We start from the raw sequence: 6,564 nt of genomic DNA on the forward strand, positions 1-6,564 counted from the left end.
CTCAAGTTCAAGCTAATCTAGCCCCACATGAAATTCACCACAAATGATTTCTAAACCTGGACAGGGTTGACTGTATTTAAATATGGGCATTCTCCTCCCTGGGACCCCCCGAAAGTCTGCCCTTTCCAGAACCCCCCTGCACCTGCCGCTAACTGGGGTTGCTCTGGAAGGCAGCTAAGGTTTTATTGTTATTATTATTATTATTATTATCATTTTCATCAGTAATATAAGCACATTGCACAGAAGTAAAAAAATATCCAGTAGAAAGTAATTCTCTTTCTCACACTCAGCCACTCGGTTCTCCCCAGACACAACTGCTGTTATCAGATTTTTGGGTATCTTTCCAGAGTTATTCCATGAATATACAAGTATATGTATTTAGATACATTTAGATGTCATTTAAAAATGATTGAAGGTATGCTACTTACACTCTTGCCCTTTGCTTTGTTTTCACTTAATATTTCTTGACTATTGTTCCATATTAGCACATACGACACAAGGCAGCTATGTATTTTCAATGCCAAATATACCTAGTGCTTTAAGATCTGCTTGCAATGCCATGATGTTCTGTGTCCGTTTACATTCAACCACAACTCTTTTTTCTATTCCTTTCAAGATTATGGCTCGGAGGATTTTAACAACTAATGGTCGGGATATACATAAACACTTGCACATACATCAGTGTTGGATATTCTCCACATACAAGTGCAGTAAATTGCCGTAGTCTTGGGCCCCAGAATCCAGCACCTCAGTGTTGGAAGAGACTCAAGAGTCACATGGGCAAATCTTGTGCTCACTAAAAGAATCCTTTCCCCGTTCTTCCTGACAGTGTCACATAACCTCTGCTTGAGGTGAGCTCCAGAGGCAGCCTGTTTCCTCCCAAAATAAGCCATTCTATCACTGGGGTGTTTACAGTCATATTATATCAAGGTAAAGCTTGACTTCCTAGTGGTCCTTTCAGGAGTCTGATGAATGCTGCTTTGGCACCTCAAGTCTTGTTTTCAGACTGCCCTTCTCCAGAGCCTTCCACTGCTCCAGGAGCACCCAGGTGTCCATGCCTCCACCATTCTAGGCAGGCGCCTTGCAGCCATATTGTCTGAAAGAGGCACTCAGATCATGGTGGGGCCGCACAGTGTGGGGGCCTGGCCACAGAGCAATAGGCATGGAGTCCTGCCTGAGGACAAAAGGATATTGCTTGCCACCTTGCTCACCTTTTCCAAATATTTCCCTACTTTCCTTGAAAACACCCAGAACAAGCGTTACCCCATGGGTTTAGTGGCTGTGTTTTCTGAGCCAAAAAGTACAGGCATCAGCCACCAGCCAAATGCTTGCCTGCTCCTTGGGGAAGACCATCCGATGCCCACTAGGCAGAAAGGAGCAGGCTCAAGTGTAGGCAGGCTGGTACTTCAGCCCAAGGTCTCCCTGTGACTCTTGGAAGTTCATGAAGAGTCTCTGAAAGACAGTGTGGCCACCATTAGGAGTCGTATTGTTCTTTGAAGAATATGAACTTATGATATGAACTTGGAAAGAACTAAAGTGATAATTATCCACGTTTGTCTTTGGTTCACAGGGGTGTCAGTAATGCACCGTGATTTTGAGGATGAACCTGGATTACTATCACCCCCTGAAAGTGAAAATGGTACTAATCAATGCATGACAGATGAGAATAACCAACTACAGAAGTCTCTCTACCTAGCTATAGGTGGCTTCTAAATAATTACTCAGAAGACAAGAGACACACCTACATCAGACCTGCCCAGGTGACCAGTGGATATCTTTAAGCTCGGATCACAGCATGAGGAAAGCTGTAGCCTAGCCAGCCCTCAGGGGCTCTGCACAACTGAAGAGAGACTCAGGGACCAGAGTTGAGAGACGTGCACACAGCCTGGACGAAGGGAAGCAGAAGGGGATTCATCTGCACCACCACTCCTGAAAACGCACACTACTCTAAGCAACAGTGCTTCCATTCTTGTTCTGGGCTCATCAAACAATCTTCTGACTATGGATTCGGTTTCCCAGTTACCTGGATACCAGGTAAAGGGGGCTAAGAACAGACATGATTCTGAGTGTGCTGATCCAAGGAAAGGCAGATTTTCCACTCAGTAGGCACATGGCTTTCTAGGTTTAACTTTATTAATCACGAGAGTGGAGCCTGTTCCTGAGCATCTGGCCAACTATGGATATACGGAAACAAACTGAGTTGCTGTGACAGCACCAACACAAGACTGGCTAGTGAAACCCTGTCTGGGTGCTGGCTATTTCTCTCTTTAATGCACCACTCAGTCCTGCTCTTTGGGACTCATTCCTAAGCTCCTAGATAATCGTTGGCACCTGACTCTCATTCTTTCTCTCCACCCTGCCATCATCCCGGTAACTTTCAACATTCATGTCAACCTGACAAATGCGTTGACTTCTGCCTCCTCAACTCCATGGACCTCTTCTCTACTCTATACAAGCCGCCCTGCCAGCCTCACCATTTCACTCATGGCTCTGCTCTTCTGAGCTTGTCCTTAGAATGCCCTCTCTGCCTTCTGGCCTGCTCTACAACTGTCAGCAAATGGCCCTCTTTGGTGAAAAGTCTATTCTCTTGGCCTCTGAGATGCTATACTTTTCTGGTTCTCCTCTTGGCTATCTGATCATTCCTTGCCTCTCCCTGATTTTCTAACCTGCTGTATCAGTTAGGAATTACATTTAGCTTCACATAATAGTAAGCCTACTACAGTGACTTAACAAAATAAAGATTGTTTTCCTTATATCACAAGAAGTGCAGAGGTAAACAGTCTAGGACTGGTTCAGTGGCTCTACAATGTCCCCAAACTCCCAACCAACTTCTTTCTGCTCTCCCATCCTTAGCAGGTGGCTCTCATCTTGGTTAGCCATAGTTGCAAGACGGCTGTTCCATCTCTTGCCTCCTGTCCTTTGTCCAGGCAGAATAAAGAAGGAGGAAGCCACAAGGAAGAAAGGCAGTCATCTAGATGAGGAAAGAAAAACCTTCCCAGAAATGCCCAGCACACTTCCACTTAGGTCTCATAGCTAGGAACTGTGTTCCCCTCTAGCAGCGAGGGAGCTAGGAAATGTATTTTAGGGGCAGGCACACTGCTGCGCAGAGGTAAGTCAGTAAAGAAAATCGGATGGATCCTGGGTAGGCAACTACCACATTTTGTTTATCCATTCATTAGTCGACGGGTATTTAGGTTGTTTCCACTTTGGGGTTCTTATGAATCATGCTGCTATGAGCATTCATGTACACGTTTTTGTGTGGACATATGTTTTCATTTCTCTTGGATCTTCCATTACCTTCCTCTAAAACAGGGGTTAGCAAACTTTTCCAGCAAAGACTCAGATAGTAAATATTCTAGGCTTTGTGGGACAATCTCTATAGAAGTGACTCAACTCTGCCATTGCAGTGCAAAAGCAGCCATAGACAATATCAGACAAATAGGCCTGGCTGTTCCAACAAGACTTTATTTATAGCCACTGAAATTTGAATTTTATATAATTTTCACATCATGAAATATTATTATTCATCTTTAGATTTTTTCCAACCGTTTAAAAGTGTAAGAATCATTCTTAGCTCATGAGCCACACAAAAGCAAGTGGCAGGCCAGATTTGGGCCATGGACCACATTTTGCAATCCTTGCTATAAAACATCATCATATTTATTTCCTACGAAGCATTTATCACAAACTTTGTATGGCTATCTGTTTACTTATTTGCTCTGCAGTTCCTCCCACAAGAATGCAAGCTTCATCAGATGGCAGACAATCAACATTTTGTTGAATTAATAAATATACTCTAATTTGTTTCATTGATACCATATAAATAGATGTTCGAGTTGTTTTCAGTTTGTGAAGCTACAGATGATGCCACCAGGAATGATTCTGCCAATAGGTATAAATATTTTAAGTTAATAGATTTGACAAATTCTCTTCCTAAAAAGTTATATTAGCCAACAAATGAGTGTGCCCATTTCCCATACTGTAGCCAACATTGGGTATTATCTAGTGGGCAAATAAATCTCGTTCTTGTTTTATTTGTATAAGTATTCATGATGTTTTGTACTTTTCTTAATTATTGGGCCTTGATTTGTAAGAGTGCTTATTGATTTTTACATAAGGGAAATTAGTACCTTATCTGTCAAATGTGTTGTAAATAAGTTTTTGCAGGGTTTTTATTTTTTTGGCTTTTGACTTTATTAGAATGTCCTTTTTTTCCATACAAAGTGTTCAAGTTTTTTAAGTGGTCAGCTTTATCAAACATTACCTTTATTGCTTGTGCTTTTCACATCATGTTTAGAAAAGCCTTTCTTATTGCAAGATTATAAAAATAATTCATTCCTGTTTTCCTCTAGCAATCTTATGTTTTTTCTCTCACTCTCTTTAACATTTTAATCTTTGAATTATTGGTAATGAACACTAGGAGGCAGGGAACCAGCTTTCTTTTCTTCTAAACAATGAAGTGGATATCGGTATAAATTATATTTTCCCTACTTATTTGAAATACCATTTTTAGAAGATACTAAATTTACAAAAATATTTGGTGTATTCAGGGGTGATATTCAAAATATTTAAAAACAGATACAACACAGATCCCCTTAATCACTTAGGACAGGGCATCAATATGTCAGAACACTGGGTGGGCGCAGGTGAGCAGTTCGGCACGGGCCACACGGGTCGATTTCTGGGGTTGCCTCTTGCTCTTTGATCCGCCTCCACCTGTCCACGCCTGCTCTCCTTCCACCTCTGAGGCCAGGACTCCTGGGGCTGTGGTCCCTGAGGGTCTCATAATGAAAACACCCACTCCCAGACTTCCGTTAGGTATGCTAATAAATGGCCTCGTGTTTAAGCCACTTTTACTCAACGATTCTATTTCTTGCAGCTCAGAGCATCTCATTTGATGCATGGGTTGTATGTGTACACAGAGGAGCACGTGCCCCTGCTGCATTTATCAGCTTTGAGCATCACTGTAACACCAGGTTTGCGGGAGAAAGGGAGAGCAGAAAGTTTTCCTTAGTTTGTAATGCTTTGGAATATTTGAATAGCATCAAAATTAATCTGTTCCTTGAAGTATTCATTCACCCATAAAACTCTCCATCCTGACACTTTGACAGCTTTCTTTCTCAGTTTATCCCATTACTTTTGTTCCTATTGCTGCTAATTTGAATTTGCCTTCTTTCCATTCATTCATTTTGAATAATTTATATTTTCTTCCAAAATTATCCCTTTCATTCAGATTTTTAAATTTATTAGGACAGAGTAGTGAAAAATTATTCTCTAAGAATGACTTCTTATACTATTTCCTTGCAGTCACATAATATAGCCAGTATGGCTTCTTCCTCTTGGAATTTATTTAGGTTTTCATTGTGGTCTATTTGATACAAACTTTTCGAATATTTCAGGTAGTACAGCATAGAGTTTAAGAGTCATACTACCTTAGGGGGCCGGCCCAGTGGTGCAAGCGGCCCGGGGTTCGCCGGTTGGGATCCCAGGCGCGCACCGACTCACTGCTTGGCAAGCCATGCTGTGGCGGCGTCTCATATAAAGTGGAGGAAGATGGGTACGGATGTTAGCCCAGGGCCAGTCTTCCTCAGCAAAAAGAGGAGGATTGGCAGATGTTAGCTCAGGGCCGATCTTCCTCACAAAAAGAAAAAAAAAATAAGAGTCATACTAGCCGAGATTGAAGCCCAGTTCCACCACTGACCAGTGAACTTCCAAAAGTTACTTCATGTTCTCACATGTAATATAGGGATAATAATAGTATTTTTGTGGGTTTTAAATGACTAATACACATAAAATACTAAGAATAGTGTCTGGCACATAGTAAATGTTCAAAAGATGTTGGAGTTTATTATTATCATCCTGTGGTATTATCTCTTTCTGAGCATTTTTTATAAAACTTTATCGTTTTAATACTACAGATAAATTTAATCTAAAAATGTGTTCTGTTTTCTAGAGTAATTCTTCTCTTATTCTTTATCTAGTTTGTACTTGATATGCTCCTTCCCATCTTGTCCTCTTACTCTTTGTAGTATCAATGCTACAGAAATCTGAGGGGGGAAGCATATTATTCATCTTTGGATGAAATATTCTATTCCAGCTTACTGTTTGCCCAAGAATCCTGTTTGTGGATCATCCTTAATTGTTCTCCCTTTTTTCCCTAAGTGGTGTTTTAAGTATACTTAGAATTTGAGTGGGAAAGCGGGTCTCTGATGGCAACCTCCGAGGGTGACCTCTGTCTGCAGGGAGAAATGGGAAGTGAGCAGCAGTAGAAAGGAGCCTAAATGTGCTGTCTCTGGTCTTCCCTCCTTTGCACATAGCTCATCCCATGAAAGAGATGAGCTTTTGGCTTGGGCTGTTCCCTCACTTTGGGACCAGCCAGTCATCCTGAAGAATGCTCTCAGTTAGGAAATTGAGTGAGACAGCCTTTTAGTTCTCCTTCAGCCCCATCTACAGGGCCTTCTGTCATGAAAATGGGCCCCAAGCAACATATTCCCTTTATCTTCTATGTATGCTCATTGCCCCTTATTCCTCATCCATGGTAAGGGACCTTGTGGAGCAGTAGTC

This window comes from Diceros bicornis, chromosome 16, assembly GCF_020826845.1.
Source record: "Diceros bicornis minor isolate mBicDic1 chromosome 16, mDicBic1.mat.cur, whole genome shotgun sequence".
Lineage (NCBI taxonomy): Eukaryota > Metazoa > Chordata > Mammalia > Perissodactyla > Rhinocerotidae > Diceros > Diceros bicornis.